General features: G+C 46.0%; 27 non-coding genes across 27 annotated transcripts; 13 read left to right on the top strand and 14 right to left on the bottom strand.

The window, feature by feature from the left end:
* Window positions 1-283: 283 nt before the first annotated feature.
* On the bottom strand, window positions 284-390 carry LOC146819807 (U6 spliceosomal RNA). Its single transcript, XR_014964502.1, has one exon. It is a non-coding gene; the product is annotated as a U6 spliceosomal RNA (small nuclear RNA).
* Window positions 391-1,162: 772 nt separating this feature from the next.
* TRNAR-ACG (transfer RNA arginine (anticodon ACG)) lies at window positions 1,163-1,235 on the top strand. Its single transcript has one exon. It is a non-coding gene; the product is annotated as a tRNA-Arg (tRNA).
* Window positions 1,236-2,232: 997 nt separating this feature from the next.
* On the bottom strand, window positions 2,233-2,339 carry LOC146819805 (U6 spliceosomal RNA). The gene has a single exon (XR_014964289.1). It is a non-coding gene; the product is annotated as a U6 spliceosomal RNA (small nuclear RNA).
* A 778-nt stretch (window positions 2,340-3,117) lies between these two features.
* On the top strand, window positions 3,118-3,190 carry TRNAR-ACG (transfer RNA arginine (anticodon ACG)). Its single transcript has one exon. It is a non-coding gene; the product is annotated as a tRNA-Arg (tRNA).
* A 1,007-nt stretch (window positions 3,191-4,197) lies between these two features.
* LOC146819803 (U6 spliceosomal RNA) lies at window positions 4,198-4,304 on the bottom strand. Its single transcript, XR_014964287.1, has one exon. It is a non-coding gene; the product is annotated as a U6 spliceosomal RNA (small nuclear RNA).
* Window positions 4,305-5,076: 772 nt separating this feature from the next.
* TRNAR-ACG (transfer RNA arginine (anticodon ACG)) lies at window positions 5,077-5,149 on the top strand. Its single transcript has one exon. It is a non-coding gene; the product is annotated as a tRNA-Arg (tRNA).
* Window positions 5,150-6,155: 1,006 nt separating this feature from the next.
* On the bottom strand, window positions 6,156-6,262 carry LOC146819801 (U6 spliceosomal RNA). The gene has a single exon (XR_014964286.1). It is a non-coding gene; the product is annotated as a U6 spliceosomal RNA (small nuclear RNA).
* A 772-nt stretch (window positions 6,263-7,034) lies between these two features.
* Window positions 7,035-7,107, top strand: TRNAR-ACG (transfer RNA arginine (anticodon ACG)). The gene has a single exon. It is a non-coding gene; the product is annotated as a tRNA-Arg (tRNA).
* A 997-nt stretch (window positions 7,108-8,104) lies between these two features.
* LOC146819799 (U6 spliceosomal RNA) lies at window positions 8,105-8,211 on the bottom strand. Its single transcript, XR_014964285.1, has one exon. It is a non-coding gene; the product is annotated as a U6 spliceosomal RNA (small nuclear RNA).
* A 778-nt stretch (window positions 8,212-8,989) lies between these two features.
* Window positions 8,990-9,062, top strand: TRNAR-ACG (transfer RNA arginine (anticodon ACG)). Its single transcript has one exon. It is a non-coding gene; the product is annotated as a tRNA-Arg (tRNA).
* A 1,007-nt stretch (window positions 9,063-10,069) lies between these two features.
* Window positions 10,070-10,176, bottom strand: LOC146819797 (U6 spliceosomal RNA). The gene has a single exon (XR_014964284.1). It is a non-coding gene; the product is annotated as a U6 spliceosomal RNA (small nuclear RNA).
* A 772-nt stretch (window positions 10,177-10,948) lies between these two features.
* On the top strand, window positions 10,949-11,021 carry TRNAR-ACG (transfer RNA arginine (anticodon ACG)). The gene has a single exon. It is a non-coding gene; the product is annotated as a tRNA-Arg (tRNA).
* A 1,007-nt stretch (window positions 11,022-12,028) lies between these two features.
* LOC146819795 (U6 spliceosomal RNA) lies at window positions 12,029-12,135 on the bottom strand. Its single transcript, XR_014964283.1, has one exon. It is a non-coding gene; the product is annotated as a U6 spliceosomal RNA (small nuclear RNA).
* A 776-nt stretch (window positions 12,136-12,911) lies between these two features.
* Window positions 12,912-12,984, top strand: TRNAR-ACG (transfer RNA arginine (anticodon ACG)). The gene has a single exon. It is a non-coding gene; the product is annotated as a tRNA-Arg (tRNA).
* A 1,007-nt stretch (window positions 12,985-13,991) lies between these two features.
* LOC146819793 (U6 spliceosomal RNA) lies at window positions 13,992-14,098 on the bottom strand. Its single transcript, XR_014964282.1, has one exon. It is a non-coding gene; the product is annotated as a U6 spliceosomal RNA (small nuclear RNA).
* A 772-nt stretch (window positions 14,099-14,870) lies between these two features.
* On the top strand, window positions 14,871-14,943 carry TRNAR-ACG (transfer RNA arginine (anticodon ACG)). Its single transcript has one exon. It is a non-coding gene; the product is annotated as a tRNA-Arg (tRNA).
* Window positions 14,944-15,950: 1,007 nt separating this feature from the next.
* LOC146819791 (U6 spliceosomal RNA) lies at window positions 15,951-16,057 on the bottom strand. Its single transcript, XR_014964281.1, has one exon. It is a non-coding gene; the product is annotated as a U6 spliceosomal RNA (small nuclear RNA).
* Window positions 16,058-16,829: 772 nt separating this feature from the next.
* On the top strand, window positions 16,830-16,902 carry TRNAR-ACG (transfer RNA arginine (anticodon ACG)). Its single transcript has one exon. It is a non-coding gene; the product is annotated as a tRNA-Arg (tRNA).
* Window positions 16,903-17,909: 1,007 nt separating this feature from the next.
* Window positions 17,910-18,016, bottom strand: LOC146819789 (U6 spliceosomal RNA). Its single transcript, XR_014964280.1, has one exon. It is a non-coding gene; the product is annotated as a U6 spliceosomal RNA (small nuclear RNA).
* Window positions 18,017-18,790: 774 nt separating this feature from the next.
* TRNAR-ACG (transfer RNA arginine (anticodon ACG)) lies at window positions 18,791-18,863 on the top strand. The gene has a single exon. It is a non-coding gene; the product is annotated as a tRNA-Arg (tRNA).
* Window positions 18,864-19,870: 1,007 nt separating this feature from the next.
* LOC146819787 (U6 spliceosomal RNA) lies at window positions 19,871-19,977 on the bottom strand. The gene has a single exon (XR_014964279.1). It is a non-coding gene; the product is annotated as a U6 spliceosomal RNA (small nuclear RNA).
* A 772-nt stretch (window positions 19,978-20,749) lies between these two features.
* On the top strand, window positions 20,750-20,822 carry TRNAR-ACG (transfer RNA arginine (anticodon ACG)). The gene has a single exon. It is a non-coding gene; the product is annotated as a tRNA-Arg (tRNA).
* A 1,007-nt stretch (window positions 20,823-21,829) lies between these two features.
* On the bottom strand, window positions 21,830-21,936 carry LOC146819785 (U6 spliceosomal RNA). The gene has a single exon (XR_014964278.1). It is a non-coding gene; the product is annotated as a U6 spliceosomal RNA (small nuclear RNA).
* Window positions 21,937-22,714: 778 nt separating this feature from the next.
* TRNAR-ACG (transfer RNA arginine (anticodon ACG)) lies at window positions 22,715-22,787 on the top strand. The gene has a single exon. It is a non-coding gene; the product is annotated as a tRNA-Arg (tRNA).
* A 1,006-nt stretch (window positions 22,788-23,793) lies between these two features.
* LOC146819783 (U6 spliceosomal RNA) lies at window positions 23,794-23,900 on the bottom strand. The gene has a single exon (XR_014964276.1). It is a non-coding gene; the product is annotated as a U6 spliceosomal RNA (small nuclear RNA).
* Window positions 23,901-24,672: 772 nt separating this feature from the next.
* On the top strand, window positions 24,673-24,745 carry TRNAR-ACG (transfer RNA arginine (anticodon ACG)). The gene has a single exon. It is a non-coding gene; the product is annotated as a tRNA-Arg (tRNA).
* A 1,000-nt stretch (window positions 24,746-25,745) lies between these two features.
* LOC146819781 (U6 spliceosomal RNA) lies at window positions 25,746-25,852 on the bottom strand. The gene has a single exon (XR_014964275.1). It is a non-coding gene; the product is annotated as a U6 spliceosomal RNA (small nuclear RNA).
* Window positions 25,853-26,084: the final 232 nt, after the last annotated feature.

Raw genomic sequence — 26,084 nt, 5'->3', positions numbered from 1 at the left:
TCCCACAAAGCAACGCATCGCTGGCAGCAGTATAGATTTGGGGGTTGTGAAGAATAATGACAGGGAGGCTGAAGAAGGGAAAGAAAAGTCCCAGAAGTCCTGCAGGCTTCCTTGCTAAATGCAGCTGGCCATAGAGTGCACCTTCATTACTGTGAGGTAAATACATTAAAAATGTTGAGGAGAGACAAATTGAAAAATAGATATTAGGAGGAAAGCACTGGAACCTGCTTTATTATTTCAATTAGTCTTGAAAACATAGAACATTTCTCTCCTGAAAGCTGGTGAAAATATGGAACGCTTCACGAATTTGCGTGTCATCCTTGCGCAGGGGCCATGCTAATCTTCTCTGTATCGTTCCAATTTTAGTATATGTGCCGCCGAAGCGAGCACACTTCATTGATGAACCTACAATGTTTATAAACTCTCTAAATCTACGGTCTCTAGACATAGGGTGGCCTGGCAGAGATGCTCGTATGGCCAGTAAGCATTCAAATCTGAGCCAATGGGCAAAAATGCATGAAGAGTAACAATCCATTATTCTTCACTGCATTTGTGGTCCAAGACTTCACCAATTGGAAGTATGTAGATTATGCCAGGGTTGCAAAGGCTCATGGTTCAGGCTACTGACAAGGAACATTGTGACATCATGCTGCCTGTGGAACAGTGATATTAAAGGTGAGACAGCTGCACAGTAGGTTAGGTGAAGGGCTCTGAGAGGTGAAAGGCAGCATGCTTGGGTCCCTGGACAAGGTGAGCCTATGACAAGGTGTCTGAATTTTCGCCTGTATTGTAATATTAAACACTTTATTGTTGTACCCGCCTGCTGATTAAGGAGTCCTCAAGATCAGCTCCACACAGACGTGGAACTGATGATGTTAATGCAGAATATTTAAGAAACTGAGGCTGATCTAAAACATTTCCTTGGACCTAGGACCATTTCCCCTGACTTTTAGGTCCTTCGTCCTCCTAAAGTCCTTTGTATAAGTTAGGAACACCTGACAGAACAGAATTTCAGGAGGTCAGGTGGGTTTACTTGTGTCTTCTGGTTGTGAGCAGTAAACGTGGCTAAAAAGGTTGATGGAATGGTGTTTTAAAACACACACACACACACACACACAACTTCTGGTCCTCTTAAGGACAAAAGTATGGGTAATCCTACATGGGGCCAGTGGCGCAATGGATAACGCGTCTGACTACGGATCAGAAGATTGTAGGTTCGACTCCTATCTGGCTCGAAAGGGTCATAGGTCCCTGTTTTATGGTATTCCTGTGGAATTCTTATTTACCTCAGACTTGTTGTAGGTTCAATATTCTCGAGCAGGACTCATCCAGCAGTCGTTCCATGGTAGGGCTGCAGTAATAGGACCACGGCTAGTTAAAAGTTTCCCATTTGCTGCTGGATTCTATGTGAAGGCCGTCATGTGGTGTGCTGCTTTTGTATTTCAACATGGGTCTCTGAGTCTCTAAACTAGGAAAAAATCTTGTTGAGAAAAGTGTGTGTGAGAGGGTCTGTGGGTGCAGGCAGGTGTGTGCACTTGAGTGCTGACCCATTTACATGTGTGAGAGGGACAAGCAAATTGCCTGTGGGATGTAGGCCTACAACTGGAACCAAGCAGCCAGGCAGAACCACAGGTAAGGAGAGAGGAAGGCAGTTCATTATTAGAGCAGGATCATGAGCATCTTGCCCTGCTCCCTTCTGCCCCGATCGGCCACGACCTCTCTATTAGGGTGGAGCGTGAACATTTCTTGGACCTCAGAAACTGAGGGATGCAGCGCCGATATGTCCTCCAAGGGCCTAGAGGACCTGGTGCCCAATCATGCCTGGTGTTTTTCAGCTTACCCGACCAATCTGGTTGCAAGGCGGATTTTAACAGTACTGCTGAAAAGGGACTCCCAGACAGCCCTGAGGCCATCATTTGCATAGGCCCTCCCCTTCTCTTTCTCTTGCTTCCCACAAAGCAACGCATCGCTGGCAGCAGTATAGATTTGGGGGTTGTGAAGAATAATGACAGGGAGGCTGAAGAAGGGAAAGAAAAGTCCCAGAAGTCCTGCAGGCTTCCTTGCTAAATGCAGCTGGCCATAGAGTGCACCTTCATTACTGCGAGGTAAATACATTAAAAATGTTGAGGAGAGACAAATTGAAAAATAGATATTAGGAGGAAAGCACTGGAACCTGCTTTATTATTTCAATTAGTCTTGAAAACATAGAACATTTCTCTCCTGAAAGCTGGTAAAAATATGGAACGCTTCACGAATTTGCGTGTCATCCTTGCGCAGGGGCCATGCTAATCTTCTCTGTATCGTTCCAATTTTAGTATATGTGCCGCCGAAGCGAGCACACTTCATTGATGAACCTACAATGTTTATAAACTCTCTAAATCTACGGTCTCTAGACATAGGGTGGCCTGGCAGAGATGCTCGTATGGCCAGTAAGCATTCAAATCTGAGCCAATGGGCAAAAATGCATGAAGAGTAACAATCCATTATTCTTCACTGCATTTGTGGTCCAAGACTTCACCAATTGGAAGTATGTAGATTATGCCAGGGTTGCAAAGGCTCATGGTTCAGGCTACTGACAAGGAACATTGTGACATCATGCTGCCTGTGGAACAGTGATATTAAAGGTGAGACAGCTGCACAGTAGGTTAGGTGAAGGGCTCTGAGAGGTGAAAGGCAGCATGCTTGGGTCCCTGGACAAGGTGAGCCTATGACAAGGTGTCTGAATTTTCGCCTGTATTGTAATATTAAACACTTTATTGTTGTACCCGCCTGCTGATTAAGGAGTCCTCAAGATCAGCTCCACACAGACGTGGAACTGATGATGTTAATGCAGAATATTTAAGAAACTGAGGCTGATCTAAAACATTTCCTTGGACCTAGGACCATTTCCCCTGACTTTTAGGTCCTTCGTCCTCCTAAAGTCCTTTGTATAAGTTAGGAACACCTGACAGAACAGAATTTCAGGAGGTCAGGTGGGTTTACTTGTGTCTTCTGGTTGTGAGCAGTAAACGTGGCTAAAAAGGTTGATGGAATGGTGTTTTAAAACACACACACACACACACACACACACACAACTTCTGGTCCTCTTAAGGACAAAAGTATGGGTAATCCTACATGGGGCCAGTGGCGCAATGGATAACGCGTCTGACTACGGATCAGAAGATTGTAGGTTCGACTCCTATCTGGCTCGAAAGGGTCATAGGTCCCTGTTTTATGGTATTCCTGTGGAATTCTTATTTACCTCAGACTTGTTGTAGGTTCAATATTCTCGAGCAGGACTCATCCAGCAGTCGTTCCATGGTAGGGCTGCAGTAATAGGACCACGGCTAGTTAAAAGTTTCCCATTTGCTGCTGGATTCTATGTGAAGGCCGTCATGTGGTGTGCTGCTTTTGTATTTCAACATGGGTCTCTGAGTCTCTAAACTAGGAAAAAATCTTGTTGAGAAAAGTGTGTGTGAGAGGGTCTGTGGGTGCAGGCAGGTGTGTGCACTTGAGTGCTGACCCATTTACATGTGTGAGAGGGACAAGCAAATTGCCTGTGGGATGTAGGCCTACAACTGGAACCAAGCAGCCAGGCAGAACCACAGGTAAGGAGAGAGGAAGGCAGTTCATTATTAGAGCAGGATCATGAGCATCTTGCCCTGCTCCCTTCTGCCCCGATCGGCCACGATCGGCCAAGACCTCTCTATTAGGGTGGAGGGTGAACATTTCTTGGACCTCAGAAACTGAGGGATGCAGCGCCGATATGTCCTCCAAGGGCCTAGAGGACCTGGTGCCCAATCATGCCTGGTGTTTTTCAGCTTACCCGACCAATCTGGTTGCAAGGCGGATTTTAACAGTACTGCTGAAAAGGGACTCCCAGACAGCCCTGAGGCCATCATTTGCATAGGCCCTCCCCTTCTCTTTCTCTTGCTTCCCACAAAGCAACGCATCGCTGGCAGCAGTATAGATTTGGGGGTTGTGAAGAATAATGACAGGGAGGCTGAAGAAGGGAAAGAAAAGTCCCAGAAGTCCTGCAGGCTTCCTTGCTAAATGCAGCTGGCCATAGAGTGCACCTTCATTACTGCGAGGTAAATACATTAAAAATGTTGAGGAGAGACAAATTGAAAAATAGATATTAGGAGGAAAGCACTGGAACCTGCTTTATTATTTCAATTAGTCTTGAAAACATAGAACATTTCTCTCCTGAAAGCTGGTAAAAATATGGAACGCTTCACGAATTTGCGTGTCATCCTTGCGCAGGGGCCATGCTAATCTTCTCTGTATCGTTCCAATTTTAGTATATGTGCCGCCGAAGCGAGCACACTTCATTGATGAACCTACAATGTTTATAAACTCTCTAAATCTACGGTCTCTAGACATAGGGTGGCCTGGCAGAGATGCTCGTATGGCCAGTAAGCATTCAAATCTGAGCCAATGGGCAAAAATGCATGAAGAGTAACAATCCATTATTCTTCACTGCATTTGTGGTCCAAGACTTCACCAATTGGAAGTATGTAGATTATGCCAGGGTTGCAAAGGCTCATGGTTCAGGCTACTGACAAGGAACATTGTGACATCATGCTGCCTGTGGAACAGTGATATTAAAGGTGAGACAGCTGCACAGTAGGTTAGGTGAAGGGCTCTGAGAGGTGAAAGGCAGCATGCTTGGGTCCCTGGACAAGGTGAGCCTATGACAAGGTGTCTGAATTTTCGCCTGTATTGTAATATTAAACACTTTATTGTTGTACCCGCCTGCTGATTAAGGAGTCCTCAAGATCAGCTCCACACAGACGTGGAACTGATGATGTTAATGCAGAATATTTAAGAAACTGAGGCTGATCTAAAACATTTCCTTGGACCTAGGACCATTTCCCCTGACTTTTAGGTCCTTCGTCCTCCTAAAGTCCTTTGTATAAGTTAGGAACACCTGACAGAACAGAATTTCAGGAGGTCAGGTGGGTTTACTTGTGTCTTCTGGTTGTGAGCAGTAAACGTGGCTAAAAAGGTTGATGGAATGGTGTTTTAAAACACACACACACACACACACACAACTTCTGGTCCTCTTAAGGACAAAAGTATGGGTAATCCTACATGGGGCCAGTGGCGCAATGGATAACGCGTCTGACTACGGATCAGAAGATTGTAGGTTCGACTCCTATCTGGCTCGAAAGGGTCATAGGTCCCTGTTTTATGGTATTCCTGTGGAATTCTTATTTACCTCAGACTTGTTGTAGGTTCAATCTTCTCGAGCAGGACTCATCCAGCAGTCGTTCCATGGTAGGGCTGCAGTAATAGGACCACGGCTAGTTAAAAGTTTCCCATTTGCTGCTGGATTCTATGTGAAGGCCGTCATGTGGTGTGCTGCTTTTGTATTTCAACATGGGTCTCTGAGTCTCTAAACTAGGAAAAAATCTTGTTGAGAAAAGTGTGTGTGAGAGGGTCTGTGGGTGCAGGCAGGTGTGTGCACTTGAGTGCTGACCCATTTACATGTGTGAGAGGGACAAGCAAATTGCCTGTGGGATGTAGGCCTACAACTGGAACCAAGCAGCCAGGCAGAACCACAGGTAAGGAGAGAGGAAGGCAGTTCATTATTAGAGCAGGATCATGAGCATCTTGCCCTGCTCCCTTCTGCCCGATCGGCCACGATCGGCCAAGACCTCTCTATTAGGGTGGAGGGTGAACATTTCTTGGACCTCAGAAACTGAGGGATGCAGCGCCGATATGTCCTCCAAGGGCCTAGAGGACCTGGTGCCCAATCATGCCTGGTGTTTTTCAGCTTACCCGACCAATCTGGTTGCAAGGCGGATTTTAACAGTACTGCTGAAAAGGGACTCCCAGACAGCCCTGAGGCCATCATTTGCATAGGCCCTCCCCTTCTCTTTCTCTTGCTTCCCACAAAGCAACGCATCGCTGGCAGCAGTATAGATTTGGGGGTTGTGAAGAATAATGACAAGGAGGCTGAAGAAGGGAAAGAAAAGTCCCAGAAGTCCTGCAGGCTTCCTTGCTAAATGCAGCTGGCCATAGAGTGCACCTTCATTACTGCGAGGTAAATACATTAAAAATGTTGAGGAGAGACAAATTGAAAAATAGATATTAGGAGGAAAGCACTGGAACCTGCTTTATTATTTCAATTAGTCTTGAAAACATAGAACATTTCTCTCCTGAAAGCTGGTAAAAATATGGAACGCTTCACGAATTTGCGTGTCATCCTTGCGCAGGGGCCATGCTAATCTTCTCTGTATCGTTCCAATTTTAGTATATGTGCCGCCGAAGCGAGCACACTTCATTGATGAACCTACAATGTTTATAAACTCTCTAAATCTACGGTCTCTAGACATAGGGTGGCCTGGCAGAGATGCTCGTATGGCCAGTAAGCATTCAAATCTGAGCCAATGGGCAAAAATGCATGAAGAGTAACAATCCATTATTCTTCACTGCATTTGTGGTCCAAGACTTCACCAATTGGAAGTATGTAGATTATGCCAGGGTTGCAAAGGCTCATGGTTCAGGCTACTGACAAGGAACATTGTGACATCATGCTGCCTGTGGAACAGTGATATTAAAGGTGAGACAGCTGCACAGTAGGTTAGGTGAAGGGCTCTGAGAGGTGAAAGGCAGCATGCTTGGGTCCCTGGACAAGGTGAGCCTATGACAAGGTGTCTGAATTTTCGCCTGTATTGTAATATTAAACACTTTATTGTTGTACCCGCCTGCTGATTAAGGAGTCCTCAAGATCAGCTCCACACAGACGTGGAACTGATGATGTTAATGCAGAATATTTAAGAAACTGAGGCTGATCTAAAACATTTCCTTGGACCTAGGACCATTTCCCCTGACTTTTAGGTCCTTCGTCCTCCTAAAGTCCTTTGTATAAGTTAGGAACACCTGACAGAACAGAATTTCAGGAGGTCAGGTGGGTTTACTTGTGTCTTCTGGTTGTGAGCAGTAAACGTGGCTAAAAAGGTTGATGGAATGGTGTTTTAAAACACACACACACACACACACACAACTTCTGGTCCTCTTAAGGACAAAAGTATGGGTAATCCTACATGGGGCCAGTGGCGCAATGGATAACGCGTCTGACTACGGATCAGAAGATTGTAGGTTCGACTCCTATCTGGCTCGAAAGGGTCATAGGTCCCTGTTTTATGGTATTCCTGTGGAATTCTTATTTACCTCAGACTTGTTGTAGGTTCAATATTCTCGAGCAGGACTCATCCAGCAGTCGTTCCATGGTAGGGCTGCAGTAATAGGACCACGGCTAGTTAAAAGTTTCCCATTTGCTGCTGGATTCTATGTGAAGGCCGTCATGTGGTGTGCTGCTTTTGTATTTCAACATGGGTCTCTGAGTCTCTAAACTAGGAAAAAATCTTGTTGAGAAAAGTGTGTGTGAGAGGGTCTGTGGGTGCAGGCAGGTGTGTGCACTTGAGTGCTGACCCATTTACATGTGTGAGAGGGACAAGCAAATTGCCTGTGGGATGTAGGCCTACAACTGGAACCAAGCAGCCAGGCAGAACCACAGGTAAGGAGAGAGGAAGGCAGTTCATTATTAGAGCAGGATCATGAGCATCTTGCCCTGCTCCCTTCTGCCCCGATCGGCCACGACCTCTCTATTAGGGTGGAGCGTGAACATTTCTTGGACCTCAGAAACTGAGGGATGCAGCGCCGATATGTCCTCCAAGGGCCTAGAGGACCTGGTGCCCAATCATGCCTGGTGTTTTTCAGCTTACCCGACCAATCTGGTTGCAAGGCGGATTTTAACAGTACTGCTGAAAAGGGACTCCCAGACAGCCCTGAGGCCATCATTTGCATAGGCCCTCCCCTTCTCTTTCTCTTGCTTCCCACAAAGCAACGCATCGCTGGCAGCAGTATAGATTTGGGGGTTGTGAAGAATAATGACAGGGAGGCTGAAGAAGGGAAAGAAAAGTCCCAGAAGTCCTGCAGGCTTCCTTGCTAAATGCAGCTGGCCATAGAGTGCACCTTCATTACTGCGAGGTAAATACATTAAAAATGTTGAGGAGAGACAAATTGAAAAATAGATATTAGGAGGAAAGCACTGGAACCTGCTTTATTATTTCAATTAGTCTTGAAAACATAGAACATTTCTCTCCTGAAAGCTGGTAAAAATATGGAACGCTTCACGAATTTGCGTGTCATCCTTGCGCAGGGGCCATGCTAATCTTCTCTGTATCGTTCCAATTTTAGTATATGTGCCGCCGAAGCGAGCACACTTCATTGATGAACCTACAATGTTTATAAACTCTCTAAATCTACGGTCTCTAGACATAGGGTGGCCTGGCAGAGATGCTCGTATGGCCAGTAAGCATTCAAATCTGAGCCAATGGGCAAAAATGCATGAAGAGTAACAATCCATTATTCTTCACTGCATTTGTGGTCCAAGACTTCACCAATTGGAAGTATGTAGATTATGCCAGGGTTGCAAAGGCTCATGGTTCAGGCTACTGACAAGGAACATTGTGACATCATGCTGCCTGTGGAACAGTGATATTAAAGGTGAGACAGCTGCACAGTAGGTTAGGTGAAGGGCTCTGAGAGGTGAAAGGCAGCATGCTTGGGTCCCTGGACAAGGTGAGCCTATGACAAGGTGTCTGAATTTTCGCCTGTATTGTAATATTAAACACTTTATTGTTGTACCCGCCTGCTGATTAAGGAGTCCTCAAGATCAGCTCCACACAGACGTGGAACTGATGATGTTAATGCAGAATATTTAAGAAACTGAGGCTGATCTAAAACATTTCCTTGGACCTAGGACCATTTCCCCTGACTTTTAGGTCCTTCGTCCTCCTAAAGTCCTTTGTATAAGTTAGGAACACCTGACAGAACAGAATTTCAGGAGGTCAGGTGGGTTTACTTGTGTCTTCTGGTTGTGAGCAGTAAACGTGGCTAAAAAGGTTGATGGAATGGTGTTTTAAAACACACACACACACACACACACACACACAACTTCTGGTCCTCTTAAGGACAAAAGTATGGGTAATCCTACATGGGGCCAGTGGCGCAATGGATAACGCGTCTGACTACGGATCAGAAGATTGTAGGTTCGACTCCTATCTGGCTCGAAAGGGTCATAGGTCCCTGTTTTATGGTATTCCTGTGGAATTCTTATTTACCTCAGACTTGTTGTAGGTTCAATATTCTCGAGCAGGACTCATCCAGCAGTCGTTCCATGGTAGGGCTGCAGTAATAGGACCACGGCTAGTTAAAAGTTTCCCATTTGCTGCTGGATTCTATGTGAAGGCCGTCATGTGGTGTGCTGCTTTTGTATTTCAACATGGGTCTCTGAGTCTCTAAACTAGGAAAAAATCTTGTTGAGAAAAGTGTGTGTGAGAGGGTCTGTGGGTGCAGGCAGGTGTGTGCACTTGAGTGCTGACCCATTTACATGTGTGAGAGGGACAAGCAAATTGCCTGTGGGATGTAGGCCTACAACTGGAACCAAGCAGCCAGGCAGAACCACAGGTAAGGAGAGAGGAAGGCAGTTCATTATTAGAGCAGGATCATGAGCATCTTGCCCTGCTCCCTTCTGCCCCGATCGGCCACGATCGGCCAAGACCTCTCTATTAGGGTGGAGGGTGAACATTTCTTGGACCTCAGAAACTGAGGGATGCAGCGCCGATATGTCCTCCAAGGGCCTAGAGGACCTGGTGCCCAATCATGCCTGGTGTTTTTCAGCTTACCCGACCAATCTGGTTGCAAGGCGGATTTTAACAGTACTGCTGAAAAGGGACTCCCAGACAGCCCTGAGGCCATCATTTGCATAGGCCCTCCCCTTCTCTTTCTCTTGCTTCCCACAAAGCAACGCATCGCTGGCAGCAGTATAGATTTGGGGGTTGTGAAGAATAATGACAGGGAGGCTGAAGAAGGGAAAGAAAAGTCCCAGAAGTCCTGCAGGCTTCCTTGCTAAATGCAGCTGGCCATAGAGTGCACCTTCATTACTGCGAGGTAAATACATTAAAAATGTTGAGGAGAGACAAATTGAAAAATAGATATTAGGAGGAAAGCACTGGAACCTGCTTTATTATTTCAATTAGTCTTGAAAACATAGAACATTTCTCTCCTGAAAGCTGGTAAAAATATGGAACGCTTCACGAATTTGCGTGTCATCCTTGCGCAGGGGCCATGCTAATCTTCTCTGTATCGTTCCAATTTTAGTATATGTGCCGCCGAAGCGAGCACACTTCATTGATGAACCTACAATGTTTATAAACTCTCTAAATCTACGGTCTCTAGACATAGGGTGGCCTGGCAGAGATGCTCGTATGGCCAGTAAGCATTCAAATCCGAGCCAATGGGCAAAAATGCATGAAGAGTAACAATCCATTATTCTTCACTGCATTTGTGGTCCAGGACTTCACCAATTGGAAGTATGTAGATTATGCCAGGGTTGCAAAGGCTCATGGTTCAGGCTACTGACAAGGAACATTGTGACATCATGCTGCCTGTGGAACAGTGATATTAAAGGTGAGACAGCTGCACAGTAGGTTAGGTGAAGGGCTCTGAGAGGTGAAAGGCAGCATGCTTGGGTCCCTGGACAAGGTGAGCCTATGACAAGGTGTCTGAATTTTCGCCTGTATTGTAATATTAAACACTTTATTGTTGTACCCGCCTGCTGATTAAGGAGTCCTCAAGATCAGCTCCACACAGACGTGGAACTGATGATGTTAATGCAGAATATTTAAGAAACTGAGGCTGATCTAAAACATTTCCTTGGACCTAGGACCATTTCCCCTGACTTTTAGGTCCTTCGTCCTCCTAAAGTCCTTTGTATAAGTTAGGAACACCTGACAGAACAGAATTTCAGGAGGTCAGGTGGGTTTACTTGTGTCTTCTGGTTGTGAGCAGTAAACGTGGCTAAAAAGGTTGATGGAATGGTGTTTTAAAACACACACACACACACACACACAACTTCTGGTCCTCTTAAGGACAAAAGTATGGGTAATCCTACATGGGGCCAGTGGCGCAATGGATAACGCGTCTGACTACGGATCAGAAGATTGTAGGTTCGACTCCTATCTGGCTCGAAAGGGTCATAGGTCCCTGTTTTATGGTATTCCTGTGGAATTCTTATTTACCTCAGACTTGTTGTAGGTTCAATATTCTCGAGCAGGACTCATCCAGCAGTCGTTCCATGGTAGGGCTGCAGTAATAGGACCACGGCTAGTTAAAAGTTTCCCATTTGCTGCTGGATTCTATGTGAAGGCCGTCATGTGGTGTGCTGCTTTTGTATTTCAACATGGGTCTCTGAGTCTCTAAACTAGGAAAAAATCTTGTTGAGAAAAGTGTGTGTGAGAGGGTCTGTGGGTGCAGGCAGGTGTGTGCACTTGAGTGCTGACCCATTTACATGTGTGAGAGGGACAAGCAAATTGCCTGTGGGATGTAGGCCTACAACTGGAACCAAGCAGCCAGGCAGAACCACAGGTAAGGAGAGAGGAAGGCAGTTCATTATTAGAGCAGGATCATGAGCATCTTGCCCTGCTCCCTTCTGCCCCGATCGGCCACGATCGGCCAAGACCTCTCTATTAGGGTGGAGGGTGAACATTTCTTGGACCTCAGAAACTGAGGGATGCAGCGCCGATATGTCCTCCAAGGGCCTAGAGGACCTGGTGCCCAATCATGCCTGGTGTTTTTCAGCTTACCCGACCAATCTGGTTGCAAGGCGGATTTTAACAGTACTGCTGAAAAGGGACTCCCAGACAGCCCTGAGGCCATCATTTGCATAGGCCCTCCCCTTCTCTTTCTCTTGCTTCCCACAAAGCAACGCATCGCTGGCAGCAGTATAGATTTGGGGGTTGTGAAGAATAATGACAGGGAGGCTGAAGAAGGGAAAGAAAAGTCCCAGAAGTCCTGCAGGCTTCCTTGCTAAATGCAGCTGGCCATAGAGTGCACCTTCATTACTGCGAGGTAAATACATTAAAAATGTTGAGGAGAGACAAATTGAAAAATAGATATTAGGAGGAAAGCACTGGAACCTGCTTTATTATTTCAATTAGTCTTGAAAACATAGAACATTTCTCTCCTGAAAGCTGGTAAAAATATGGAACGCTTCACGAATTTGCGTGTCATCCTTGCGCAGGGGCCATGCTAATCTTCTCTGTATCGTTCCAATTTTAGTATATGTGCCGCCGAAGCGAGCACACTTCATTGATGAACCTACAATGTTTATAAACTCTCTAAATCTACGGTCTCTAGACATAGGGTGGCCTGGCAGAGATGCTCGTATGGCCAGTAAGCATTCAAATCTGAGCCAATGGGCAAAAATGCATGAAGAGTAACAATCCATTATTCTTCACTGCATTTGTGGTCCAAGACTTCACCAATTGGAAGTATGTAGATTATGCCAGGGTTGCAAAGGTTCATGGTTCAGGCTACTGACAAGGAACATTGTGACATCATGCTGCCTGTGGAACAGTGATATTAAAGGTGAGACAGCTGCACAGTAGGTTAGGTGAAGGGCTCTGAGAGGTGAAAGGCAGCATGCTTGGGTCCCTGGACAAGGTGAGCCTATGACAAGGTGTCTGAATTTTCGCCTGTATTGTAATATTAAACACTTTATTGTTGTACCCGCCTGCTGATTAAGGAGTCCTCAAGATCAGCTCCACACAGACGTGGAACTGATGATGTTAATGCAGAATATTTAAGAAACTGAGGCTGATCTAAAACATTTCCTTGGACCTAGGACCATTTCCCCTGACTTTTAGGTCCTTCGTCCTCCTAAAGTCCTTTGTATAAGTTAGGAACACCTGACAGAACAGAATTTCAGGAGGTCAGGTGGGTTTACTTGTGTCTTCTGGTTGTGAGCAGTAAACGTGGCTAAAAAGGTTGATGGAATGGTGTTTTAAAACACACACACACACACACACACACACAACTTCTGGTCCTCTTAAGGACAAAAGTATGGGTAATCCTACATGGGGCCAGTGGCGCAATGGATAACGCGTCTGACTACGGATCAGAAGATTGTAGGTTCGACTCCTATCTGGCTCGAAAGGGTCATAGGTCCCTGTTTTATGGTATTCCTGTGGAATTCTTATTTACCTCAGACTTGTTGTAGGTTCAATCTTCTCGAGCAGGACTCATCCAGCAGTCGTTCCATGGTAGGGCTGCAGTAATAGGACCACGGCTAGTTAAAAGTTTCCCATTTGCTGCTGGATTCTATGTGAAGGCCGTCATGTGGTGTGCTGCTTTTGTATTTCAACATGGGTCTCTGAGTCTCTAAACTAGGAAAAAATCTTGTTGAGAAAAGTGTGTGTGAGAGGGTCTGTGGGTGCAGGCAGGTGTGTGCACTTGAGTGCTGACCCATTTACATGTGTGAGAGGGACAAGCAAATTGCCTGTGGGATGTAGGCCTACAACTGGAACCAAGCAGCCAGGCAGAACCACAGGTAAGGAGAGAGGAAGGCAGTTCATTATTAGAGCAGGATCATGAGCATCTTGCCCTGCTCCCTTCTGCCCCGATCGGCCACGATCGGCCAAGACCTCTCTATTAGGGTGGAGGGTGAACATTTCTTGGACCTCAGAAACTGAGGGATGCAGCGCCGATATGTCCTCCAAGGGCCTAGAGGACCTGGTGCCCAATCATGCCTGGTGTTTTTCAGCTTACCCGACCAATCTGGTTGCAAGGCGGATTTTAACAGTACTGCTGAAAAGGGACTCCCAGACAGCCCTGAGGCCATCATTTGCATAGGCCCTCCCCTTCTCTTTCTCTTGCTTCCCACAAAGCAACGCATCGCTGGCAGCAGTATAGATTTGGGGGTTGTGAAGAATAATGACAGGGAGGCTGAAGAAGGGAAAGAAAAGTCCCAGAAGTCCTGCAGGCTTCCTTGCTAAATGCAGCTGGCCATAGAGTGCACCTTCATTACTGCGAGGTAAATACATTAAAAATGTTGAGGAGAGACAAATTGAAAAATAGATATTAGGAGGAAAGCACTGGAACCTGCTTTATTATTTCAATTAGTCTTGAAAACATAGAACATTTCTCTCCTGAAAGCTGGTAAAAATATGGAACGCTTCACGAATTTGCGTGTCATCCTTGCGCAGGGGCCATGCTAATCTTCTCTGTATCGTTCCAATTTTAGTATATGTGCCGCCGAAGCGAGCACACTTCATTGATGAACCTACAATGTTTATAAACTCTCTAAATCTACGGTCTCTAGACATAGGGTGGCCTGGCAGAGATGCTCGTATGGCCAGTAAGCATTCAAATCTGAGCCAATGGGCAAAAATGCATGAAGAGTAACAATCCATTATTCTTCACTGCATTTGTGGTCCAAGACTTCACCAATTGGAAGTATGTAGATTATGCCAGGGTTGCAAAGGCTCATGGTTCAGGCTACTGACAAGGAACATTGTGACATCATGCTGCCTGTGGAACAGTGATATTAAAGGTGAGACAGCTGCACAGTAGGTTAGGTGAAGGGCTCTGAGAGGTGAAAGGCAGCATGCTTGGGTCCCTGGACAAGGTGAGCCTATGACAAGGTGTCTGAATTTTCGCCTGTATTGTAATATTAAACACTTTATTGTTGTACCCGCCTGCTGATTAAGGAGTCCTCAAGATCAGCTCCACACAGACGTGGAACTGATGATGTTAATGCAGAATATTTAAGAAACTGAGGCTGATCTAAAACATTTCCTTGGACCTAGGACCATTTCCCCTGACTTTTAGGTCCTTCGTCCTCCTAAAGTCCTTTATATAAGTTAGGAACACCTGACAGAACAGAATTTCAGGAGGTCAGGTGGGTTTACTTGTGTCTTCTGGTTGTGAGCAGTAAACGTGGCTAAAAAGGTTGATGGAATGGTGTTTTAAAACACACACACACACACACACACAACTTCTGGTCCTCTTAAGGACAAAAGTATGGGTAATCCTACATGGGGCCAGTGGCGCAATGGATAACGCGTCTGACTACGGATCAGAAGATTGTAGGTTCGACTCCTATCTGGCTCGAAAGGGTCATAGGTCCCTGTTTTATGGTATTCCTGTGGAATTCTTATTTACCTCAGACTTGTTGTAGGTTCAATATTCTCGAGCAGGACTCATCCAGCAGTCGTTCCATGGTAGGGCTGCAGTAATAGGACCACGGCTAGTTAAAAGTTTCCCATTTGCTGCTGGATTCTATGTGAAGGCCGTCATGTGGTGTGCTGCTTTTGTATTTCAACATGGGTCTCTGAGTCTCTAAACTAGGAAAAAATCTTGTTGAGAAAAGTGTGTGTGAGAGGGTCTGTGGGTGCAGGCAGGTGTGTGCACTTGAGTGCTGACCCATTTACATGTGTGAGAGGGACAAGCAAATTGCCTGTGGGATGTAGGCCTACAACTGGAACCAAGCAGCCAGGCAGAACCACAGGTAAGGAGAGAGGAAGGCAGTTCATTATTAGAGCAGGATCATGAGCATCTTGCCCTGCTCCCTTCTGCCCCGATCGGCCCCGATCGGCCAAGACCTCTCTATTAGGGTGGAGGGTGAACATTTCTTGGACCTCAGAAACTGAGGGATGCAGCGCCGATATGTCCTCCAAGGGCCTAGAGGACCTGGTGCCCAATCATGCCTGGTGTTTTTCAGCTTACCCGACCAATCTGGTTGCAAGGCGGATTTTAACAGTACTGCTGAAAAGGGACTCCCAGACAGCCCTGAGGCCATCATTTGCATAGGCCCTCCCCTTCTCTTTCTCTTGCTTCCCACAAAGCAACGCATCGCTGGCAGCAGTATAGATTTGGGGGTTGTGAAGAATAATGACAGGGAGGCTGAAGAAGGGAAAGAAAAGTCCCAGAAGTCCTGCAGGCTTCCTTGCTAAATGCAGCTGGCCATAGAGTGCACCTTCATTACTGCGAGGTAAATACATTAAAAATGTTGAGGAGAGACAAATTGAAAAATAGATATTAGGAGGAAAGCACTGGAACCTGCTTTATTATTTCAATTAGTCTTGAAAACATAGAACATTTCTCTCCTGAAAGCTGGTAAAAATATGGAACGCTTCACGAATTTGCGTGTCATCCTTGCGCAGGGGCCATGCTAATCTTCTCTGTATCGTTCCAATTTTAGTATATGTGCCGCCGAAGCGAGCACACTTCATTGATGAACCTACAATGTTTATAAACTCTCTAAATCTACGGTCTCTAGACATAGGGTGGCCTGGCAGAGATGCTCGTATGGCCAGTAAGCATTCAAATCCGAGCCAATGGGCAAAAATGCATGAAGAGTAACAATCCATTATTCTTCACTGCATTTGTGGTCCAGGACTTCACCAATTGGAAGTATGTAGATTATGCCAGGGTTGCAAAGGCTCATGGTTCAGGCTACTGACAAGGAACATTGTGACATCATGCTGCCTGTGGAACAGTGATATTAAAGGTGAGACAGCTGCACAGTAGGTTAGGTGAAGGGCTCTGAGAGGTGAAAGGCAGCATGCTTGGGTCCCTGGACAAGGTGAGCCTATGACAAGGTGTCTGAATTTTCGCCTGTATTGTAATATTAAACACTTTATTGTTGTACCCGCCTGCTGATTAAGGAGTCCTCAAGATCAGCTCCACACAGACGTGGAACTGATGATGTTAATGCAGAATATTTAAGAAACTGAGGCTGATCTAAAACATTTCCTTGGACCTAGGACCATTTCCCCTGACTTTTAGGTCCTTCGTCCTCCTAAAGTCCTTTGTATAAGTTAGGAACACCTGACAGAACAGAATTTCAGGAGGTCAGGTGGGTTTACTTGTGTCTTCTGGTTGTGAGCAGTAAACGTGGCTAAAAAGGTTGATGGAATGGTGTTTTAAAACACACACACACACACACACACAACTTCTGGTCCTCTTAAGGACAAAAGTATGGGTAATCCTACATGGGGCCAGTGGCGCAATGGATAACGCGTCTGACTACGGATCAGAAGATTGTAGGTTCGACTCCTATCTGGCTCGAAAGGGTCATAGGTCCCTGTTTTATGGTATTCCTGTGGAATTCTTATTTACCTCAGACTTGTTGTAGGTTCAATATTCTCGAGCAGGACTCATCCAGCAGTCGTTCCATGGTAGGGCTGCAGTAATAGGACCACGGCTAGTTAAAAGTTTCCCATTTGCTGCTGGATTCTATGTGAAGGCCGTCATGTGGTGTGCTGCTTTTGTATTTCAACATGGGTCTCTGAGTCTCTAAACTAGGAAAAAATCTTGTTGAGAAAAGTGTGTGTGAGAGGGTCTGTGGGTGCAGGCAGGTGTGTGCACTTGAGTGCTGACCCATTTACATGTGTGAGAGGGACAAGCAAATTGCCTGTGGGATGTAGGCCTACAACTGGAACCAAGCAGCCAGGCAGAACCACAGGTAAGGAGAGAGGAAGGCAGTTCATTATTAGAGCAGGATCATGAGCATCTTGCCCTGCTCCCTTCTGCCCCGATCGGCCACGATCGGCCAAGACCTCTCTATTAGGGTGGAGGGTGAACATTTCTTGGACCTCAGAAACTGAGGGATGCAGCGCCGATATGTCCTCCAAGGGCCTAGAGGACCTGGTGCCCAATCATGCCTGGTGTTTTTCAGCTTACCCGACCAATCTGGTTGCAAGGCGGATTTTAACAGTACTGCTGAAAAGGGACTCCCAGACAGCCCTGAGGCCATCATTTGCATAGGCCCTCCCCTTCTCTTTCTCTTGCTTCCCACAAAGCAACGCATCGCTGGCAGCAGTATAGATTTGGGGGTTGTGAAGAATAATGACAGGGAGGCTGAAGAAGGGAAAGAAAAGTCCCAGAAGTCCTGCAGGCTTCCTTGCTAAATGCAGCTGGCCATAGAGTGCACCTTCATTACTGCGAGGTAAATACATTAAAAATGTTGAGGAGAGACAAATTGAAAAATAGATATTAGGAGGAAAGCACTGGAACCTGCTTTATTATTTCAATTAGTCTTGAAAACATAGAACATTTCTCTCCTGAAAGCTGGTAAAAATATGGAACGCTTCACGAATTTGCGTGTCATCCTTGCGCAGGGGCCATGCTAATCTTCTCTGTATCGTTCCAATTTTAGTATATGTGCCGCCGAAGCGAGCACACTTCATTGATGAACCTACAATGTTTATAAACTCTCTAAATCTACGGTCTCTAGACATAGGGTGGCCTGGCAGAGATGCTCGTATGGCCAGTAAGCATTCAAATCTGAGCCAATGGGCAAAAATGCATGAAGAGTAACAATCCATTATTCTTCACTGCATTTGTGGTCCAAGACTTCACCAATTGGAAGTATGTAGATTATGCCAGGGTTGCAAAGGCTCATGGTTCAGGCTACTGACAAGGAACATTGTGACATCATGCTGCCTGTGGAACAGTGATATTAAAGGTGAGACAGCTGCACAGTAGGTTAGGTGAAGGGCTCTGAGAGGTGAAAGGCAGCATGCTTGGGTCCCTGGACAAGGTGAGCCTATGACAAGGTGTCTGAATTTTCGCCTGTATTGTAATATTAAACACTTTATTGTTGTACCCGCCTGCTGATTAAGGAGTCCTCAAGATCAGCTCCACACAGACGTGGAACTGATGATGTTAATGCAGAATATTTAAGAAACTGAGGCTGATCTAAAACATTTCCTTGGACCTAGGACCATTTCCCCTGACTTTTAGGTCCTTCGTCCTCCTAAAGTCCTTTGTATAAGTTAGGAACACCTGACAGAACAGAATTTCAGGAGGTCAGGTGGGTTTACTTGTGTCTTCTGGTTGTGAGCAGTAAACGTGGCTAAAAAGGTTGATGGAATGGTGTTTTAAAACACACACACACACACACACACACAACTTCTGGTCCTCTTAAGGACAAAAGTATGGGTAATCCTACATGGGGCCAGTGGCGCAATGGATAACGCGTCTGACTACGGATCAGAAGATTGTAGGTTCGACTCCTATCTGGCTCGAAAGGGTCATAGGTCCCTGTTTTATGGTATTCCTGTGGAATTCTTATTTACCTCAGACTTGTTGTAGGTTCAATCTTCTCGAGCAGGACTCATCCAGCAGTCGTTCCATGGTAGGGCTGCAGTAATAGGACCACGGCTAGTTAAAAGTTTCCCATTTGCTGCTGGATTCTATGTGAAGGCCGTCATGTGGTGTGCTGCTTTTGTATTTCAACATGGGTCTCTGAGTCTCTAAACTAGGAAAAAATCTTGTTGAGAAAAGTGTGTGTGAGAGGGTCTGTGGGTGCAGGCAGGTGTGTGCACTTGAGTGCTGACCCATTTACATGTGTGAGAGGGACAAGCAAATTGCCTGTGGGATGTAGGCCTACAACTGGAACCAAGCAGCCAGGCAGAACCACAGGTAAGGAGAGAGGAAGGCAGTTCATTATTAGAGCAGGATCATGAGCATCTTGCCCTGCTCCCTTCTGCCCCGATCGGCCACGATCGGCCAAGACCTCTCTATTAGGGTGGAGGGTGAACATTTCTTGGACCTCAGAAACTGAGGGATGCAGCGCCGATATGTCCTCCAAGGGCCTAGAGGACCTGGTGCCCAATCATGCCTGGTGTTTTTCAGCTTACCCGACCAATCTGGTTGCAAGGCGGATTTTAACAGTACTGCTGAAAAGGGACTCCCAGACAGCCCTGAGGCCATCATTTGCATAGGCCCTCCCCTTCTCTTTCTCTTGCTTCCCACAAAGCAACGCATCGCTGGCAGCAGTATAGATTTGGGGGTTGTGAAGAATAATGACAGGGAGGCTGAAGAAGGGAAAGAAAAGTCCCAGAAGTCCTGCAGGCTTCCTTGCTAAATGCAGCTGGCCATAGAGTGCACCTTCATTACTGCGAGGTAAATACATTAAAAATGTTGAGGAGAGACAAATTGAAAAATAGATATTAGGAGGAAAGCACTGGAACCTGCTTTATTATTTCAATTAGTCTTGAAAACATAGAACATTTCTCTCCTGAAAGCTGGTAAAAATATGGAACGCTTCACGAATTTGCGTGTCATCCTTGCGCAGGGGCCATGCTAATCTTCTCTGTATCGTTCCAATTTTAGTATATGTGCCGCCGAAGCGAGCACACTTCATTGATGAGCCTACAATGTTTATAAACTCTCTAAATCTACGGTCTCTAGACATAGGGTGGCCTGGCAGAGATGCTCGTATGGCCAGTAAGCATTCAAATCTGAGCCAATGGGCAAAAATGCATGAAGAGTAACAATCCATTATTCTTCACTGCATTTGTGGTCCAAGACTTCACCAATTGGAAGTATGTAGATTATGCCAGGGTTGCAAAGGCTCATGGTTCAGGCTACTGACAAGGAACATTGTGACATCATGCTGCCTGTGGAACAGTGATATTAAAGGTGAGACAGCTGCACAGTAGGTTAGGTGAAGGGCTCTGAGAGGTGAAAGGCAGCATGCTTGGGTCCCTGGACAAGGTGAGCCTATGACAAGGTGTCTGAATTTTCGCCTGTATTGTAATATTAAACACTTTATTGTTGTACCCGCCTGCTGATTAAGGAGTCCTCAAGATCAGCTCCACACAGACGTGGAACTGATGATGTTAATGCAGAATATTTAAGAAACTGAGGCTGATCTAAAACATTTCCTTGGACCTAGGACCATTTCCCCTGACTTTTAGGTCCTTCGTCCTCCTAAAGTCCTTTATATAAGTTAGGAACACCTGACAGAACAGAATTTCAGGAGGTCAGGTGGGTTTACTTGTGTCTTCTGGTTGTGAGCAGTAAACGTGGCTAAAAAGGTTGATGGAATGGTGTTTTAAAACACACACACACACACACACACAACTTCTGGTCCTCTTAAGGACAAAAGTATGGGTAATCCTACATGGGGCCAGTGGCGCAATGGATAACGCGTCTGACTACGGATCAGAAGATTGTAGGTTCGACTCCTATCTGGCTCGAAAGGGTCATAGGTCCCTGTTTTATGGTATTCCTGTGGAATTCTTATTTACCTCAGACTTGTTGTAGGTTCAATATTCTCGAGCAGGACTCATCCAGCAGTCGTTCCATGGTAGGGCTGCAGTAATAGGACCACGGCTAGTTAAAAGTTTCCCATTTGCTGCTGGATTCTATGTGAAGGCCGTCATGTGGTGTGCTGCTTTTGTATTTCAACATGGGTCTCTGAGTCTCTAAACTAGGAAAAAATCTTGTTGAGAAAAGTGTGTGTGAGAGGGTCTGTGGGTGCAGGCAGGTGTGTGCACTTGAGTGCTGACCCATTTACATGTGTGAGAGGGACAAGCAAATTGCCTGTGGGATGTAGGCCTACAACTGGAACCAAGCAGCCAGGCAGAACCACAGGTAAGGAGAGAGGAAGGCAGTTCATTATTAGAGCAGGATCATGAGCATCTTGCCCTGCTCCCTTCTGCCCCGATCGGCCACGATCGGCCAAGACCTCTCTATTAGGGTGGAGCGTGAACATTTCTTGGACCTCAGAAACTGAGGGATGCAGCGCCGATATGTCCTCCATGGGCCTAGAGGACCTGGTGCCCAATCATGCCTGGTGTTTTTCAGCTTACCCGACCAATCTGGTTGCAAGGCGGATTTTAACAGTACTGCTGAAAAGGGACTCCCAGACAGCCCTGAGGCCATCATTTGCATAGGCCCTCCCCTTCTCTTTCTCTTGCTTCCCACAAAGCAACGCATCGCTGGCAGCAGTATAGATTTGGGGGTTGTGAAGAATAATGACAGGGAGGCTGAAGAAGGGAAAGAAAAGTCCCAGAAGTCCTGCAGGCTTCCTTGCTAAATGCAGCTGGCCATAGAGTGCACCTTCATTACTGCGAGGTAAATACATTAAAAATGTTGAGGAGAGACAAATTGAAAAATAGATATTAGGAGGAAAGCACTGGAACCTGCTTTATTATTTCAATTAGTCTTGAAAACATAGAACATTTCTCTCCTGAAAGCTGGTAAAAATATGGAACGCTTCACGAATTTGCGTGTCATCCTTGCGCAGGGGCCATGCTAATCTTCTCTGTATCGTTCCAATTTTAGTATATGTGCCGCCGAAGCGAGCACACTTCATTGATGAACCTACAATGTTTATAAACTCTCTAAATCTACGGTCTCTAGACATAGGGTGGCCTGGCAGAGATGCTCGTATGGCCAGTAAGCATTCAAATCTGAGCCAATGGGCAAAAATGCATGAAGAGTAACAATCCATTATTCTTCACTGCATTTGTGGTCCAAGACTTCACCAATTGGAAGTATGTAGATTATGCCAGGGTTGCAAAGGCTCATGGTTCAGGCTACTGACAAGGAACATTGTGACATCATGCTGCCTGTGGAACAGTGATATTAAAGGTGAGACAGCTGCACAGTAGGTTAGGTGAAGGGCTCTGAGAGGTGAAAGGCAGCATGCTTGGGTCCCTGGACAAGGTGAGCCTATGACAAGGTGTCTGAATTTTCGCCTGTATTGTAATATTAAACACTTTATTGTTGTACCCGCCTGCTGATTAAGGAGTCCTCAAGATCAGCTCCACACAGACGTGGAACTGATGATGTTAATGCAGAATATTTAAGAAACTGAGGCTGATCTAAAACATTTCCTTGGACCTAGGACCATTTCCCCTGACTTTTAGGTCCTTCGTCCTCCTAAAGTCCTTTGTATAAGTTAGGAACACCTGACAGAACAGAATTTCAGGAGGTCAGGTGGGTTTACTTGTGTCTTCTGGTTGTGAGCAGTAAACGTGGCTAAAAAGGTTGATGGAATAGTGTTTTAAAACACACACACACACACACACACACACACAACTTCTGGTCCTCTTAAGGACAAAAGTATGGGTAATCCTACATGGGGCCAGTGGCGCAATGGATAACGCGTCTGACTACGGATCAGAAGATTGTAGGTTCGACTCCTATCTGGCTCGAAAGGGTCATAGGTCCCTGTTTTATGGTATTCCTGTGGAATTCTTATTTACCTCAGACTTGTTGTAGGTTCAATCTTCTCGAGCAGGACTCATCCAGCAGTCGTTCCATGGTAGGGCTGCAGTAATAGGACCACGGCTAGTTAAAAGTTTCCCATTTGCTGCTGGATTCTATGTGAAGGCCGTCATGTGGTGTGCTGCTTTTGTATTTCAACATGGGTCTCTGAGTCTCTAAACTAGGAAAAAATCTTGTTGAGAAAAGTGTGTGTGAGAGGGTCTGTGGGTGCAGGCAGGTGTGTGCACTTGAGTGCTGACCCATTTTCATGTGTGAGAGGGACAAGCAAATTGCCTGTGGGATGTAGGCCTACAACTGGAACCAAGCAGCCAGGCAGAACCACAGGTAAGGAGAGAGGAAGGCAGTTCATTATTAGAGCAGGATCATGAGCATCTTGCCCTGCTCCCTTCTGCCCGATCGGCCACGATCGGCCAAGACCTCTCTATTAGGGTGGAGGGTGAACATTTCTTGGACCTCAGAAACTGAGGGATGCAGCGCCGATATGTCCTCCAAGGGCCTAGAGGACCTGGTGCCCAATCATGCCTGGTGTTTTTCAGCTTACCCGACCAATCTGGTTGCAAGGCGGATTTTAACAGTACTGCTGAAAAGGGACTCCCAGACAGCCCTGAGGCCATCATTTGCATAGGCCCTCCCCTTCTCTTTCTCTTGCTTCCCACAAAGCAACGCATCGCTGGCAGCAGTATAGATTTGGGGGTTGTGAAGAATAATGACAGGGAGGCTGAAGAAGGGAAAGAAAAGTCCCAGAAGTCCTGCAGGCTTCCTTGCTAAATGCAGCTGGCCATAGAGTGCACCTTCATTACTGCGAGGTAAATACATTAAAAATGTTGAGGAGAGACAAATTGAAAAATAGATATTAGGAGGAAAGCACTGGAACCTGCTTTATTATTTCAATTAGTCTTGAAAACATAGAACATTTCTCTCCTGAAAGCTGGTAAAAATATGGAACGCTTCACGAATTTGCGTGTCATCCTTGCGCAGGGGCCATGCTAATCTTCTCTGTATCGTTCCAATTTTAGTATATGTGCCGCCGAAGCGAGCACACTTCATTGATGAACCTACAATGTTTATAAACTCTCTAAATCTACGGTCTCTAGACATAGGGTGGCCTGGCAGAGATGCTCGTATGGCCAGTAAGCATTCAAATCTGAGCCAATGGGCAAAAATGCATGAAGAGTAACAATCCATTATTCTTCACTGCATTTGTGGTCCAAGACTTCACCAATTGGAAGTATGTAGATTATGCCAGGGTTGCAAAGGCTCATGGTTCAGGCTACTGACAAGGAACATTGTGACATCATGCTGCCTGTGGAACAGTGATATTAAAGGTGAGACAGCTGCACAGTAGGTTAGGTGAAGGGCTCTGAGAGGTGAAAGGCAGCATGCTTGGGTCCCTGGACAAGGTGAGCCTATGACAAGGTGTCTGAATTTTCGCCTGTATTGTAATATTAAACACTTTATTGTTGTACCCGCCTGCTGATTAAGGAGTCCTCAAGATCAGCTCCACACAGACGTGGAACTGATGATGTTAATGCAGAATATTTAAGAAACTGAGGCTGATCTAAAACATTTCCTTGGACCTAGGACCATTTCCCCTGACTTTTAGGTCCTTCGTCCTCCTAAAGTCCTTTGTATAAGTTAGGAACACCTGACAGAACAGAATTTCAGGAGGTCAGGTGGGTTTACTTGTGTCTTCTGGTTGTGAGCAGTAAACGTGGCTAAAAAGGTTGATGGAATGGTGTTTTAAAACACACACACACACACACACACAACTTCTGGTCCTCTTAAGGACAAAAGTATGGGTAATCCTACATGGGGCCAGTGGCGCAATGGATAACGCGTCTGACTACGGATCAGAAGATTGTAGGTTCGACTCCTATCTGGCTCGAAAGGGTCATAGGTCCCTGTTTTATGGTATTCCTGTGGAATTCTTATTTACCTCAGACTTGTTGTAGGTTCAATATTCTCGAGCAGGACTCATCCAGCAGTCGTTCCATGGTAGGGCTGCAGTAATAGGACCACGGCTAGTTAAAAGTTTCCCATTTGCTGCTGGATTCTATGTGAAGGCCGTCATGTGGTGTGCTGCTTTTGTATTTCAACATGGGTCTCTGAGTCTCTAAACTAGGAAAAAATCTTGTTGAGAAAAGTGTGTGTGAGAGGGTCTGTGGGTGCAGGCAGGTGTGTGCACTTGAGTGCTGACCCATTTACATGTGTGAGAGGGACAAGCAAATTGCCTGTGGGATGTTGTAGGCCTACAACTGGAACCAAGCAGCCAGGCAGAACCACAGGTAAGGAGAGAGGAAGGCAGTTCATTATTAGAGCAGGATCATGAGCATCTTGCCCTGCTCCCTTCTGCCCCGATCGGCCACGACCTCTCTATTAGGGTGGAGCGTGAACATTTCTTGGACCTCAGAAACTGAGGGATGCAGCGCCGATATGTCCTCCAAGGGCCTAGAGGACCTGGTGCCCAATCATGCCTGGTGTTTTTCAGCTTACCCGACCAATCTGGTTGCAAGGCGGATTTTAACAGTACTGCTGAAAAGGGACTCCCAGACAGCCCTGAGGCCATCATTTGCATAGGCCCTCCCCTTCTCTTTCTCTTGCTTCCCACAAAGCAACGCATCGCTGGCAGCAGTATAGATTTGGGGGTTGTGAAGAATAATGACAGGGAGGCTGAAGAAGGGAAAGAAAAGTCCCAGAAGTCCTGCAGGCTTCCTTGCTAAATGCAGCTGGCCATAGAGTGCACCTTCATTACTGCGAGGTAAATACATTAAAAATGTTGAGGAGAGACAAATTGAAAAATAGATATTAGGAGGAAAGCACTGGAACCTGCTTTATTATTTCAATTAGTCTTGAAAACATAGAACATTTCTCTCCTGAAAGCTGGTAAAAATATGGAACGCTTCACGAATTTGCGTGTCATCCTTGCGCAGGGGCCATGCTAATCTTCTCTGTATCGTTCCAATTTTAGTATATGTGCCGCCGAAGCGAGCACACTTCATTGATGAACCTACAATGTTTATAAACTCTCTAAATCTACGGTCTCTAGACATAGGGTGGCCTGGCAGAGATGCTCGTATGGCCAGTAAGCATTCAAATCTGAGCCAATGGGCAAAAATGCATGAAGAGTAACAATCCATTATTCTTCACTGCATTTGTGGTCCAAGACTTCACCAATTGGAAGTATGTAGATTATGCCAGGGTTGCAAAGGCTCATGGTTCAGGCT

This window comes from Triturus cristatus, chromosome 6 (assembly GCF_964204655.1).
Source record: "Triturus cristatus chromosome 6, aTriCri1.1, whole genome shotgun sequence".
NCBI classification, from domain to species: domain Eukaryota; kingdom Metazoa; phylum Chordata; class Amphibia; order Caudata; family Salamandridae; genus Triturus; species Triturus cristatus.
Note: the sequence above shows the minus strand (reverse complement) of the source record. Positions and strands in the feature narration are given on the sequence as shown.